This window comes from Nannospalax galili, unplaced genomic scaffold (assembly GCF_000622305.1).
Source record: "Nannospalax galili isolate Female #2095 unplaced genomic scaffold, S.galili_v1.0 scaffold459, whole genome shotgun sequence".
Taxonomy (NCBI): domain Eukaryota; kingdom Metazoa; phylum Chordata; class Mammalia; order Rodentia; family Spalacidae; genus Nannospalax; species Nannospalax galili.
Window position 1 is genome coordinate 616,173 of NW_008344211.1, and position 15,990 is coordinate 632,162.

Consider the following 15,990-nt stretch of genomic DNA (forward strand, 5'->3'; position numbering starts at 1 on the left):
CTCTCTCTTTCTTTCATTTTTGAGTCAAAAAGTCTCATTAATAGCCCTGGCTGGTCTAGAACTTGCTCTGTAAAGCAAACTAGCCTCAAATTCACCTCCTCAGTGCTGTGATTAAAGGTGTGTGCCACCGTGCCCAGCCCATTGAAGATTTATTTTTATTTATGTTTGTGTGTGTCTGTGCCACATGTGTGTAGATGCCCACAGAGGCCAGAAGAGGGCATCACACCCACTGAAGCTGCAGTTCCAGGCGTCATGAGTCCCTGACATGAGTGTTAGGAACTAGACTCAGGTCCTCTAGAAGAGCAGTAAGTTCTCTTAACCTCCGAGACATCTTCCTATCCCCCAGTTCTTTTTTATACTCTGTTTTGAGACAAGGCATCACTAAGTTGCCCAGGCTGACCTTGAACTCCCTCTGTGGCCTAGGAAAGCCTTGAACTTAACAACCTTCCTACCCCAACCTTCCGAGTGACTGAGTTATAGGGGTGTGCCTTCAGGCCCGGCTTACTGTACCTATTTGGTGACTCTTGTGGTGACTTGCTGTTCCTAACTCCCTACTGCCTCCAGCCTAAGCAGGCTCCATTCTCTTCTACAGCCCAGAGGTGAGCCAGGCTTCCCAGTGCTGGTTGGGTGTAGCAAATTATATTTAAAAGTCAAGGACAGTGGAGAGGCAGAGAGAGACATGCCCTTCTCCTCACCTGTGCTTCTGCCTCCGTGTGGAGATGCCCTGTGTACATGTGAGGTCACCATGTGAATAGCCTGTGGGCTGCACCCTCTCCCAGGGTCACATCCCCTTCACCAGAGAAGATCAGGAGCCCCTATAACCAATGCAGACATGCTCACATACGCACACACATACATGTGTGCGCACACACAAGAAGAGTGCAGGTGTCATGCCACAGTGTGCTTGTGGAGGCCACAGGACAACCTCGGGCATCCGTCCTCTCAGTACAGAGTCTCTTGTGTTCATCCTTGCACATACTGGCCTAGCTAGCCCGCAGGCTTCTTGTCTCAGTGCTCATCTTGTCATAGGAGCACTGGGACTACAGACACGCACTACCACGTTCAGCTTTACTTGGGTTCTGGATATCAGAGTGCCGACTCTTGTGCTCAGGTGTCAAGCAGGCACTTACCTACTGAGCCATCTCCTTAGCCTCACACACGTCTTTACTGCTGGCTCTTTGCATGTCTCCTTGATCCTGGTATCTCTTGAAGACATGGGGAGGCACCCTCTCTAGTTGCCCCCAATCACAACCTGGGCAGGGGTGGTCCAAACCAGTGAAGCAGGTGTAAGGCTCTCACTAAACAGTTCCTTCATCCCCAGAGCAGCCTTCCAAGGCAGATAACCCAGGTCGCCCTGACCCTGTGTATATACGAGAAAAATCAAGGCTCAGAGGCTGGTTGGGGCTATCAGAACCCCAGAAGGGTGGTGGTGCCCCCCCATGGATCAAAACACCTAGCTGAGGGCTAGCACAACCCATGCTGGGAACTAGACACCTCTGAATGAATGTCAGTGAGGGAGGGAGGGAAGGAAAGAAGGAAGGGAGTGACTGTGTGGAGGTGGGAGGGGTGAATGAATGAACAAGTGGATGGATGGAGAAGGCTATGTGACACTCCTGAGCTGGGCAGGGGTCAATATCAGAGGGAATGTGAACTCGTTGGAGGGGTGGATCACATGACCTCTCAAGCCCAATCCGCCACTGTGATCAGCTTGCACGTCTGCTCATCTGTCCAATCTCTCTACCCACCAACCTGCCTACCCATCCATCTACCTTATGCATCCACCCACTACCCACCCACCCATCTACTCACCTCATACCCATTGGTCCGTCCACCCATCGAACCAGCCGACTCTCTAATCTGCCCGTCCACCTACTCAGCCCTCTACCTACTCATCCATTCACTTCGGCAGCAGCCTATCATCCACCCACCCCGAATCTGCCTACTCACCAATTCACCCACCCCTCCATCCACCCCTCCCATCGTCTACCCATTTGCTCACACACCCATCCATGTATCCAACTGTCCACCCATGCACCCCTTATCGCTCTCCGCAACACCCATTCATCTACCCGCCGACTCACACCTCCCTCTGCCTACCTACCCAGGTAACCACAGCACACACCCATTGTCGCTGTACTTAGCAAGCTGGGCCAGGCCTAAGGTGATGACTTCTTGGCGTCATGAATAGGGGGAGATCTACCCATGCCCCCTGCATGCCGGGAGTAAGGGGACCCTTCTCCTTTCCCCTCCCCCAGCCTGGCAGCCTCTCCTAGCAGCGGGCGGCCCAGATGGTGGGGCGCCTCCCCCACAGCTCTCAGGGAGTTGTTGGCTGCTCAGCTCTAGCAGCTGGGTGAGGAATGTGCTTCCTTTGCGCGCCAGCCGCAGGGTGAGCTGGCCTGGACATCTGGATCCCATTTGCAGCCCTGAGGACAGCATGGAAAGCTTTAATTCCAGCCGCTCTGACTGAACTTCCCACCCTCCCCTGCCTTTTAACTCTGCTCATCCCAGGGTGCTGTGAGAACTGACCATGCTAGGGTGCTGGGTGCCATCACAGGCTGGGCTAAGGGGACCTCTGGACCTCGGGTTCCTGTTCTGGGCGTGTTACACCATCTGCTCCCAGGAGTGCCACCCCATGCTGCTTGTGGTCATTTTTTTTCACGTTTTTGTCTACAGTGAAGTTATGCACTGTCACCTGTGTGATTGTCACTCACAGGTCACGTTTCCATATCAGCAGATGATATTCATGGTATTATTATAGAGATGCTCAAGATACAGTCTGACAACTCAGCATGCACAAACTATCAACAGATGTTACCTCACCGGTCCCCAGACCTGGACACCTCCCCTCTCAGGGGAAACTGCCATCCTGATTTTGAGTGTGAGCTTCATACGCAGGGACCCTCAGGGTGCACTCTCTGAAGTCTAGCTTCTGGTTTCACTCAGCTGTGTGTTTATGAGATACAGCCATGTCATGCTGTCATGCGTGGTTGCATGGCCATTTTTCATTACCGTGTAGTATTCTGATGTGTGGATATACCACAATTCTCGGGGCGGGGAGTCTTTTTGAGAAAGGGTCTCCCTGTAGCCCCAGCTGGCCTGGCACTTGCAATGTAGACCAGGCTGGCCTTGATCTCACAGAGATCCGCCTACCTCTGCCCCCTGAGTGCTGGGACTAAAGGTATGCACCACCACGCTTGGCTTTTTTTTTTTTTTTTGGTCTTTTTGAGACAGGGTCTCCCTGTAGCCCCAGCTGTCCTGGAACTCACTATGTAGACCAGGCTGGCCTCAAACTCACAGAGATCCGCCTGCCTCTGCGTCCCAAGTGCTGGTATTAAAGGTGTGTGCCACCACGCCCTGCTAACGCCTGGCTTTTTTTTAATTAATTTTTATTTTATGTGTATGAGTGCATTGCCTACATATATGCAAGTGCACCATGTGTGTGCAATGCCTGCAGAGGTCAGAAGAGGGCATCAGATCTGAGTTACAGACAGTTGTTAGCTGCCATGTGGGTGCTGGGAAACAAACCTGGGTCCTGTGCTCTGAGCCATCTCAATATACCACAATATACCAACATACCCAATATACCACAATTCTTGATGGATACTTGGGAAGTCTGTGGTTATGCTAAAGAACATTCTCACTCATGGCTCATGAGGTGCATCACTGTGGTTCTACCCAGGAGGGAAGCTGCTATGCCTTGGGTGTGTTATTCAGGTTGGCAGATGCTGACCCCTGAGTTTCCAATGTGAATGTACCTATGGTGTGATTTGAGCTTTTCTTAGCACATTGACTGGATGACTTAATCATCCAGCCTCTCCCCTGAGTGGTCCTGTTTGTTCCCTGTTTGACAGTTTCATAAACAACTCTGTAATGAGTGTCTTCATGGGTAAATGTTTGTGTCACCATTACTTCCTTTGAGTACAGTCCTGAGGGTGGGCTTGCTCGGGAAGCTGAGATGAGAGCAGATACTGGCCAGGGCATCTGAGGTCTGACTTGGCTATAGGTGCTGCGGATCACTTCTCTGCCTCACTCCCAGCCCCTACTCTGCCCTCTGTAAAGTTTGTTTACTGGTTTTCAAAGTCCCCTTCCAGCTCAGCTATGTCAGGGCTGAATCCCAGGTGTCTTGGGCAGCTGCTGCTATGCAACAAACCATCCCAGACTGGGTGTTAGGGATTCACCGCTGGTCTGTAGCAGGGAGCATCGTGAGTGAGCTCTTCAGGTCTCGGATGCTGTTGTGAGAATTTCTCCCTGGGAAGATCTAAACAATGCCTACCCCCTCCTCATAAGGTCCCAATGATAAACCAGAACACAGTTCCACCAAAGTGAAGCCCCCAGTTCACCCTGGAGAACCAATGAGTTTATCAGACTTACAGAGCAATGCTTGAGAGGTTATGGGCAGGAGTGTGAGTGACCCGGAAGCAGCCACAATGGAGATTCTGTACCAAGCATGGGTGATGGCCCCCCCCATGGTTGTGCAGATAGAGCCCCTTCCCCTGGTTCTCCCTAGCCTACATACTCTAGCACTTCCCCTAGACCCCTCAGGCCACATTCAGTTGGGGCAGAATTGCATATAAATGGACGGGAGGAGTGGCTGGAATATAAGGTTAGGGTCCAGTGACCCTCCCCAGCCCCTGCTCAGAGGGAATGGCAGCAGTCCACAGGTCCCTCCTGATGGACTCTTGCAAGCAGGCGGGCACAGCCCATCTGATGAAGGTGCTACTGTTTGGCTTGGAAGGTAGTACGGTGCAACAGCTGGCCTTGCCCTCGGCTCTGTGGCCAGCATGATGGCTCAGAGCTATAGCTCTGTTGAGTGCTGGGCTCTCTGGTTATTGGGCCCAGATGGGTCATTCCCCCCCCTTCCCCAGGGCCCTAAGTGTGTTCACACACAGCTCCGTAAGGGAGCAGGTGGGGCTGGTGGCCTGTTGCACCACCAGTACTGTTTCACATCCTTTTGGCCAAAGCAGACCTGGGATGGCCCTGTCCAAAAGGGCAAGTAATGGACTCCCAGAAAGAGAGCTGAGGCTGGAGGGGGGCATAAGGTGGGGCAAAAGTGGTAGCCCGTCTTATAGGAGAGTCTGCAACAGCCAGGCCTGGTATGCATTGAACCCTGGACATAGGACCAGCTCAGTAGGTTAGCAGTCAGCTGACATCTGCTGGCTGCTTCACACTCTAGGGGAACTGCCTGCTGGTCTTACCCAGTAGAGGGGCAGGTCCCCAGTCAAGCAGAGTCAGTGAGCTGACCCAGAGTAAATGAGGAAGCAGAAACGGCCTCAGGCCAGTCAGTAGGTCCTCTTGACTCTCAGTATCAAACTGTATGCTGGACTCTGCCCAAGGGCAGGAGAGGCCATCAACACAAGGACCAGAATCTTTGGTAACTTGGGTACTGACAGGTGCTCTGAAGAGAGCATGTGGTGAAGGAGTAAGGGCGACCATCAGGAAAGGGGAGGAGCCTGAGCAAACTCTGATGACCTTGAGAAGACAGCCTTGTGGACTTGGGAGATATGCTGCAGGCACAAAGGCCCTGGGGCAGGCAGAGTAGCGCTGGGCAAGGGACTTTAGGGCAGCTGGCTGTACGTAATCAGAAGGCGTGGACAGAGACCGTCGATCCATCTGCTGTCTATTGAGTCCTCGTGCAGAAAGTGGACATCATGAGCCCAGGTCCACTAAAGGGTTTAACTATTCAGAGATGTGCCTTGATCCTTAAACATGTTGGAGAGGGGTGCTCTTCTTCAGTGGAAAGAGAAGAGGCTGGGCCTGTCTGTCTGGGATCTCCCTTTCTGGTACCACTGAACAGATCAGAGGAGACCCTGGAGCCAGGCAAGGGGTGTGATTTTTGCTGGATGTGGTTTTGTAGCAGGACCTTCCTCTCAGCCTGACCAGCTCCTTCACCTGCTTATGACAACGGTGGTCACTGCTGGCCAGCTCAGGACCACAGTTTTCCCACCAGGCTCTGAGCACATGAACAGAGGGACAAACCCTGCCTATGACCAACTGAGCATGTGTACCTCACAGCTGGACAGACTGCAGGCTGTGCTGTGATGTAGAGTGACCAGGGCAGATGATAGCACATCTCTGTGCCTCAGTTTCCCCATCTGTAAACTGGGCTCTGACACCCCATGGCTTTGTCAGGTACATGAGGGAGTAAATTCAGAGCCGAGTTCTGCACAAAAGCGGCTCTCAGCAAAGGGGAGCCAATTTAACATACCAGATTGCATACATGTGCTGAGATAGCCCCCCCATCACACCAGTGGCCCACCTGTAGGACACAGTGTCTCACCCATGTGTACTAGGTGACCATTCTAAACAAGTACTCTACCACTGAGCTACATCCCTAGCCAGCCCCCTTTTATATATTTTTTTCCTTTGAGACAGAATCTTGCTGAGTTGCCCAGGCTGGCTAAAACTTGCAGTCCTCCTGTCTTAGACTCTGGAATAGCTGGGATTACAGACCAGCACCATCACATCTGGTCTCTAGGTGCTTTTTGTGAGTCAGTACCCTTTTCCTTCTGACTCCACTCAGTGCAGTGGGTTAATTCTTCCCATTTTGCAGGCAAGAAAACTGAGGCTCAGCATAGGAAAAAGAAAAGCAAATAGTTCTCACTGGGAGTCTAAGCCCAAGCCACTCATACTCTGTCTGGCTCCTGTCCTGGGGCATCAGAGTTGGAGAGGAGAACCAGCCCCAGCCTCTCACTGAAGGAGCCATAGCAAGTTCCAGGTCCACAAAATTCTTTGGCATTTGCTGTCCTAACTGGCCCTACCCCAAAATGAGCCCTCCTTTTGCCAGTTGGTACCAAGGTTCAGAGTCATTCAGGGATAAGCCACCCCTCAACACCAGTTTTCACAGTTAGGGTGGGAACCTAGTCTTCTGTCTCCCAGCCCTGCACTGATGTCTTGGTGACCTTGTGACCTTCATTGTCACCATGGGCTGGGGGTTGTAGGGTCCCTGTGTTTTTCCTGGTTCTGGACTGCAAAGGGGCAGTGGCAGGCAAGGAGTTAAGACCAGAAGAATGGTCCTGGGTCAAGCCTCCAAGGACAGGGCAGGGCCACGGGAAGAACCCTGCCTTGGCTCAGGGTCCTGTCGCCACTGGGTAGGAGGGCTGCCCAGCCAGTGGAGCGTGGAGCGGGAAACACTAATCCTTGTATTTTTGTATTATTACTTATTCATGGGCGGTGGAGGCTGATGGAGACCAGATGTGGGAAGCCAGTTGAGCACCTGGGACTCATTAAGGCCACATCCCCACCCACTCCGAAGTTCTCTGCCTGAGGGATCGAAGTTCTCTGCCTGAGGGATCAAAGCCAAGTGCCTCTGACCCTAGGCTTGTGCAGGGCAGGGTGCAGCTCAGTCCCTGAGTCAGACTACTCCCCCAGACACACAGTCACCCAGAGGACACCCCCAATTCCTCTCTGCATCTCAGCCTGGGATCCCAGGGCTACCCCAGTCTCAGCCCTCTGAGAAGCAGCCCCTTGATGGAGGTTGGGGCCCAAGTTCCTGTGTGTATGCCTCACGCCCACAGGGAAGCTTTGGAAGAAGGCTGCATCCCCTAGAAGTTTATCTGGGAGTGGAAAGATGGCTGTCTTACCTGAGCCCTTCAGGGACTCCAGATGTTCTATGTGGGCCTCAGCATCTAGAAGAGGAGCTTCCCATTCCCCACCAAGGCCAGGTCCTGGGGAGGTCGGGGTGACAGGCCAATACCTGCTTCATCAATGTCAAAAGCCATAGTCTCGACGTATTGAGACCCTCAGTAAGGATGACTCTGTGCTGCCCACCAACCAACCCATCTCATACTTGAAAGGACCTATCTGAGTGTCAGGCAGCTGGAAAACTCTTAGGACCAGAGCAGCTGGGACAGCATGGCCTCTGAGCACTCAAGGACAGCCCTGTCAATCAGGGAGCTATGGCTCTATTGTCCCCAGCCTGTGCTCAGAGGTGGCCATGGGGCTTCCTGTGTGTCCCCATCACATCATCCAGTAGGTCTTGTTGGGAGTCTGTTCTCTCCCATGCAGGTTCCAGGGATCAAACTTAGGTCATCAGGTTTGGCAGCAAGAGCTTTTACCCACTGAGTGATCCTGCTGGCCCCTGAAAGCCATTTAAAATAGAGATTTCTAAAAAAATATGTGAGTGAGTGGATGATGAATGGATAGATGGGTGGGTGATCAACAGATGGTTGGTGGATGTGTGATGCATTCATGGACAAATGGATGGGTGATGGTGGGTGGATGGATAAATGAGGCTTGGGTGAATGGATAATGATGTATGGATAATGAGTGGATGGTAGATGTGGATGGAGAGATGGATAGATGATGAATGGATGGGTGATGGGTGGGTAGATGGACGAATGAGATTTGGATGATGGCTAGATCATGGTGGATGAGATGGAGGGATAGATGGATGATGGATGGGTGGGTGGTAGATGGGGAGATGAGTGGATGATGGACAGATGGGAGATGAATGGATGGATAGATAGATGATGGATGGGGAGATGGGTGGAGGATGGACAGATGGAGGATGGAAGGAAGGATGGGTGGGATGGATGGGTGGTGGATGGGGAGATGCATGGATGATAGACAGATGGAGGATGGATGATGGATTGATGGATGGATGGTAGACAGATGGGGGATGGGTGGCTGTAAACTGGCAGGGACACTCTAGTAGCTTATGTGGATACACCAAAATGCTGAATCTATCCAGACAGCCTCACAAGCTGTGGCCTCTGACAGCCATCTGACCTCCCCACTCCGCAGCTTCCCATCTTCCCCATGGGAATGGCGTTGCCCAACTTCCAGGAGCCTCTGGAGAGCAGATTCTCTGAGAAAAGGGCAGCTGTGACAAAGATGTGAAGGATGAGCGGGTGAATCATGGATGCCTGGAGGAGGCAGCATTCCCACAGAGGGACTAGTCAGTGCAAAGGCCCCGGGGCAGGAACATCTGAGGCTGGAGGGAGTGAGCAGCGAGGACAGAAGGGGACAGCCAGCTTTGAGGGGCAGGCTTGGAAACACATCCTGGAGGGGTGGCTGACCCTGCTGACTCTCAGGAAATCCTGTCATGCAGGTTTGCCTTGGCATGGGAGGCACAGTGTTGGACCACTGCCTAGCCAAATGTAGATGGTAGAATTCAGAGATAAGGGCTCTGCACCCCTCCCCCTCTGTGTGGCACTGTGATGACCTCAGGTGACCGTGGCTGTTGGCACGGTCTGACCAGGTTGTGAGGATGCAGTGGAGTAATCTCAGCCTCACAGAGTCTCCTTTATGCTCATCTGATTTTTTTTTTTTTAAGACAGGGTCTCCCTGTAGCCCCAGCTGGCCCGGAACTCGCTATGTAGACCAGGCTGGGTTCTATATCACAGAGAACTGCCTCCCAAGTGCTGGCATTAAAGGCATGTGCGCCCACTCATCCCATTTTTCTTACAGAACGCTATAGTTTCGGGGGGGGGTGCAGGTATATGTGCGGGGGAGGGGTTCATGTGCATTTGTGTGTATGTGGAGGTCAGAGGACGACTTCAGGTGTCAGTCCTCAGTTACTCACTTCGTATTTTGAGACAGAGTCTCTATTGGCCTAGAGCTTGCTGAGTAAACTACATTAGCTGGCCAGCAAGCCCCAGGGATCCTGTCTCCACCTCACCTGTGCTGGGATTATAAGAGCATGCCAACCTGGGGCTGGAGAGTTGGCTCAGCGGTTTACAGCACTGGCTGCTCTTGTAGAGGACCTGGGTTCAGTTCCCAGCACCCACATGGCAGCTAGCAACTGCCCTTAACTCCAGATACAGGGGATTCAACGCCCTCTTCTGACTTCTGCAAGCATTGTACGACACAGGTGCACTCACATACATACAGGCAATACATAAAATCAAAATAATAAAAAGTTTTTTAAAGGAGTGTGCCATCTTTTGGAGTTGGAGTATGTCCAACTTTTATTTATTTATTTATTTTTTGGTCTTTTTGAGACAGGGTCTCCCTGTAGCCCCAGCTGTCCTGGAACTCATTATGTAGACCAGGCTGGCCTTGAACTCACAGAGATACGCCTGCCTCTGCCTCCCGAGTGCTGGGATTAAAGGTGTGTGCCTGGCTCATGTCCACCTTCTTATTTCAGTGCTGGGGATTGAACTCAGGTCTGTGTGCTTACATTGCAAGTACTTAGTTTCAGGACTGAAAGAGAAACAGCCATTGCTAGCACACCTCTCCTTTGTTCAGTGATACACTGTGCCTTTGATTCTTACTGTGGTTCACACCTCAGAAATGTGGAAATTGACTACCCACCAGTCAGTGTCCTGAGTCTGAACCCATCCTTCCAAGCATCCTTTGTTCTGCCTTTGACTGAGGACTTGATGATGCTTTGGGGCCTGGGTTCCCCCAGGATATGAGGGGTTGGCAGAGGAGACGCTTAGATCTGGGGGCCTTGGGACCTTTGAGGCCCCTCCCTGGCCTCTATGAGTCTTCGAGCCCCTGTCTAGCCGTGGTCATCCCAGGAATAAGGGGACAACCTGATCCCTGCAGCAGTCCTGTCCAGTCTCCACATAGGAGTGTGTTCCAAGACCGAACAGAGAGGACCTCACATCTGATTTCCTGAGGTCAAGACCCAGCTCCCTACCCTGCCATGCCTCAGCTTCCTCAGCTGCCAACCTTGTGGACCTGTGGCGTGGACAGCAGGAGATGGGCAGAGAGCACTCAGGTCAAGGCCAGGGTCCCAGTCCTGATTTGGACGCCACACTGTTGCCTCTGAGACCTACCGATACCTGTCTGTCAGGCCATTTGGAACAAGCCAGGCTCCCATTTCCAAAAGCCTTGAGAGGCCTATTTGGAAAGACAGTCAGTGCTGAAGCTGGCTCCATGAAGGCCCTGGAGCCCGGCTGGGAATGCTGGGCCAAGGCCAGTTCCCAGCTGGGAGGGTGGGCTGGGAACCACAGCCGACAGGGACAGTGATGGATGGAGTGGCCTGTTCCGGCACATTCCGTGTTCTTTCCCACCAGCTCCGCCTGGCCTTGGAGAACTGCTTCCTCTGCAGACACTCTGCGGCATTCATCTGGGAACTGGGTACTGTCGGGGAGGACACTGTGGCTCCCCTGGGCCCACAAGCAGCCATAGGGCCTGGGAATTTTCTTGAGGGCGAGAACAGGGAAGTAACTGAGACCAGGGTAGGCCGCGGGAGGAGCCTGGTCTCTGATACTGCCTTCCTTCCCCAAGACCATCCTGGACCTCAGGCCCCATGGGGTGGGGGATGGGGGCCACTGCCTCAGGGTTTGCCACTCAGCTGTGCCCCCAGGGGATGCCCCAAACCTCTGCCCCACCCTGTATGTGGCTTCTGGGATCTAGGATGAGGAAACCACAAAGTCCCTTTCCTCCGGAGGGCCAGAGAGACACTACCATCAGCCCTGGACCAATAGCATGGGGGAAGTTGGTCCCCATTCTTCAGAGACCTTGAGGGCTGACTGGGATCATCTGGGGCCAGCAGGAGACAGGCTTACTGCTCACTTCTCAGCTGGGTGACCAGGTCAGGTCAGTCAGCCACTCTGTGCCTGGGTTCCCCCACTTGTAAGGGAGAGCAGACCTTCTTCGTTGCGCAGGACAGAATTGTTTGTTGGGCTGCCTGATACCACGGGCTCCTCACTTTACTCCTCAAGGTGAGGGAGCTTGGCACCTCCAAAGCATTCCCCACCTACCCCCAGCACAGGGACTGCAGTGTAGCCCTGAGCCAGGAAGAAAGTAGGAGACATTGTATAGCCCAGAGCACTGTCAGGCTGGTGACAGCCAGTGGCCCAACCACCACTGCCTTGAGTGACCAAGCAACCCTGTGTCCTTTTTATCCGTGCAGACTAGGCCCTCGTTCCCTGACTGTTTTCCAGTCTTGTGGAGCTGGGACTCACGATTCAAGGAGTGTGTGGGAACATACAGGGGGGCCCATGACTGCTGCGGCTCTGACTTGCACCTCTGCTGTTGGCATGGGACTGCTTATTCATGGCTGCCCAGATCTGTAAAGAATCAGAGAAGACGGGAACTCAGCTGTTACCCATGTGCCTCGGGGTACCCTGGCTGTCTGTCACCCACCGATTTGGATCCACGGAGGCCACCGACCCCCGGCCTCAAATCCAAGGCAGCCGTTCCCTCCATCTCCCTGCCAGCCCATGGGGCATCCACAGGGCAGTGTGCCTCGATGTAGGCAGGTACCTGGACCACCTCAAGAACTGAGTTGGGTCACCTTATGTACTGAAGAGCGTAAGGAGCACAGACCCCCTCAGCGAGGTCCACCATGCTGTTACTGCATTGTTTGACCTGAGATGCCAAACTCTTGAAGACAGAGATGCCTCTTAAGGCGTCTACAGCCCCACAGGATCCAGCGTCCTTGCAAGTCCCTCTCGAGGTGTCCTGAGCTCCAGGTGTTGCTGCATTGCCAGTTCAGTTGTCCACCTGCTTTACAGGGGGCCATCTTGTGTGAGGGCTGAAGAGCAGGGCAGGGCAGTGGCCCTAGGGATGTGGGAATTGATCTGGCCCCCTAGGCATAGCCACACTTCTTGAAGAACCATGTGGTTCCACTGTGGCTGCAGGCACTCACCGTGCCGTGGAAGTCCCCAAGCCCAGTTGCCTGTACAAAACAGTCCACAGCAATGACTTGACCCAGGGCTGGTGTCAGTTCCAATCCTGGCTGCCCCACCCACAGGCTGTAAGCCCTGGTGAGACCCCAAGGAGCCCTGAGGTCAACAGCACTGCCTCCAGGACATCTGTGATTTGTATTCTCACCTGCTCACCTTCCCGCAAGGAAAACAGCTTAACCCTCTGTCCAGCTGCCTGGAACCACAAATCAGGACCTGGAGAATGCAGGCCTGGGCAGATGCATGCAGAGAGGACAGTGTGGCCTGGACTCTGCAGCACACAATGTGTGGCTTTGGAACAGTCACTTCTTGGGCCTCCATTTTCCCTCTGTGAGTGGTTATCACAGTACCTGTGAGAGGCTGTGAAGGCTAGAGGTTCAGCAGGAGAGAGCACGGCTGAGGCCATGGAATTTGGAGAACCAGAGAAGAGGAGCAGCTCCAAACATCCCAGATTTCAGGGAGATCTGGACCTGCCAGGAGCTGTGTTGGGTGGACCAGTCCTGCCATCAGTATTCACGGGCTTGGTGGGAAGCCAAAGCTGCCTCCTAATGCATTCCCAGCACCCTAAATCCACTAGTGGAACCCTGAGCCTGGCCGGCCCCTGCTCAGGCTGTTTATAGTGAGGATGTATACCTGCAGGGCTGTGAAGCCGCCCAAGCCCCACAATGAGCCTTGGAGGCCAAGAGCAGCCTTTATTGGATACAGGGCCTCAAGGGGACCAAGACAGGAAGATTCAGCCTTGGGGGCACAAGCTCACCAGTCTGGTGCCTACCATTGACTGCTGTGAGCTGCTGGGGTCTGGGAGCCATCCCAAGCTCTGTAGAATAGGGAGCTACTAATTAATGAAAATTAGTAGCTGGGTCTGGGGCTGTAGCTCAGTTGGTAGAGCACTTCATGTAGCATGCATGAAGCCCAGAGTTTGATCCCCAGTGCATAAACTGATCATGGTGGTGAGTACCTAAGCGTGAGTGTCTGAATCAAGGTCATCCTCAACTACACAGTAAGTCTCAAGATAAATAACAATAAAGAAAAGATTTAACAGCTGTTGGGGCTGGAGAGATGGCTCCATGGTTAAAAGCACTGACTGCCATTACAGAGGACCCGGGTTCAATTCCCAGCACCCACATGGTGACTAACAACTGTCCTTAACTCCACTTGCAGGGTATCTGATGCCTTCTGACCTCCACGGGCATTGCATGACATGGGTGCACTTACACGCATGCAGGCAATACACTCGTACACATAAAATAAAAATAAATTTAAAAAATTTTTTTTAAAAAAGAACACCATTACAGATGCCAGAAAGTTTCCTCGTGCTTTCTGACTGTCTGATTGTGGCAGTCAAGATTGACTAGAGGCACACAGAGGGAAAAAGAATTAACAGCTGTGGTATAGGCCCTAGAAGGTGCATTCTGTCCACCTCCTTTGACCCACCACACCTCAGGGAAGTAGGCGGTTTGCATGCTCTCTGAGCCCCCTAAGGGCAGCCTGCCCCTCCCACTTGCCCCAGACCAACTCTCAGCCACCCGCCCCAGTGTTGCCCTCCACTCCCTCTCCCTGCAGATCCTGAGTGGGGTGCCCCAGATAAACGCTTCCTTGTGGTACTTACCACAGTGAGTTCCCCTCTGAGTCACCACCTTCTAGGATCCCAGTAACACATGGAAACCTTGCAAATGGGTCAACCAGGGAACAAGAGGTCTGCAATTGTACACAGCCCAGAGGCTCTACCAGGAAGGGATGAGCTGGAGAAGGTTCCCAGGGCGTGCTGAGAGACAGGCATTTTAAGGTTGCTAGAGGAAAGGCATGGAAAGGGAGTGAGGGCAGAGCATGCCAGGGCAGCAACCATAGAGCTGGAGGCGGCTGACAGCACAGGAGACTGGGTGCCTACGGACGCACACGGACTTCAGAGCCCAGCAGCCACGTGCGTGCTGCGAACCTTGAGCACACTATGGCGTCGCTCTGTATCCGGCTGACCCTTTGCAGTGGTCTTTGTGCGGCTTCAGCATCACAGGACTTTTGTGAGGACAAATGAGATCTGTGAAGTGCTGGGAACGGAGTCTGTGTGCAGTGAGCATTTTGGGCTCAGATAGATGGCCTCAGCCACTCCAATTCATGTCCTACAAAAAAACAAATGGAAATTACTGTCCACGTAGGTCACTGGGTACCAGCAGGGTGCCTGCCAACTACATGGGCATGTTGGTGGTGGCCAGTAAGCATTTGCTGGGGGATGGCTGTGGTGGTTGCTGCAACATGTTACTATGGCCCATGGTACTAGTTGGTCTGCCAGTGGCCCAGCACTAAACAAATGTGCTGAGAGGTGGCAACCAGTGCCAGCCCAGCTGCCCATAGTACAACTCTGCTCTACTGTTCAGTTCCTAAGAGTCGGGTGAAGCCACTTCCCCTCTGGGAAGGGCTTCAGGGACATAAGGTGTCCCCAGTGCCCTGGGCTTATGATCTGGGCCAGCCTGGCACTTGAATCACTTGGCTTTGCCTGTGCCCTCCCAGGCGGCCCCATCTGCCCCAGGGCCCAAGGGCAGCCTGGACAGGTGAAGGGCTGAAGGGCTGGTAAGGACGGGCTGCTCCCCATTGGGGCAGCCGGCCACGGTTGCCTTCTTTGGTTGTTGTCACCAGAGACTGGCCACCAGCCCTGCAGCCAGGCATGGTGTTGATGGGTCCCCACAGCTGCGGCCACACATGTGCCCAGCCATCAGCCTTCAGACAGTTGGGGGAGGAGAGGGGCTGGGCACTGTCGGGAGGGGAGCCAGAGGCCGCAGCTGGGGGACAGCAGGTGCCGCAGCCTGGGTGGCTGCTGTGTGCCATCTGCTCCCACTCTGCCCTTCTCGTGGGCCCAGCGGGATGGGGGCTTCCTGCCTCTTCCCTGTAGGCTCTGACACCAGCCAGCATGGGCTGCTGGGCCCATCCTCACAGTGTTTGAGCTTCTTTCTCCTCTGTAGCCCAGGGAGGGGGTTAAGTGGGGGCTGTACTGTATCTGGCCTGCCGTCTGGTAGATGTCACTTACTGATCACCAGCCACGGAGGCTGAGTGACCTAGACCTGCATGTGTCTCTGTGTCTGCAGATGATGAGGCCCTGAAGTGGGAAGCAGGGTAGGAAAGGCCAAGGGGTACTGCCTACAAACAATTGGATTGTCTGTAATGATGACAGACAAGCTATCAGAGACCCCAGGCTTTGTGACTCAAGCTCCTTCATCTCACCAGCCCATGGATGTGAGCAGCAAGTGTGGCAGTCCCCGGGGCAGAGAGGCCCCCAGGGCTTACCCATTCCCCTAGGCAAGGCATGCCTTTAGCCCCTTGGACCTAGGCTGATCCACATGTCTTTGTTTCAAGGTCCTGCTCTGGAGGCCGTGAGTGCCCAGGATCCACCCATTCTTAGTCCTCCCTGACCATCATC

The 15,990-nt window shown here is 53.6% G+C and overlaps 1 protein-coding gene across 4 annotated transcripts in view; it reads left to right on the top strand.

Annotated features, from left to right (window-relative positions):
• Cbfa2t3 (CBFA2/RUNX1 partner transcriptional co-repressor 3) overlaps window positions 1–15,990 on the top strand; it is a 58,672-nt gene that overhangs the window by 16,229 nt on the left and 26,453 nt on the right. The gene's annotated exons all lie outside the window — the stretch shown is intronic.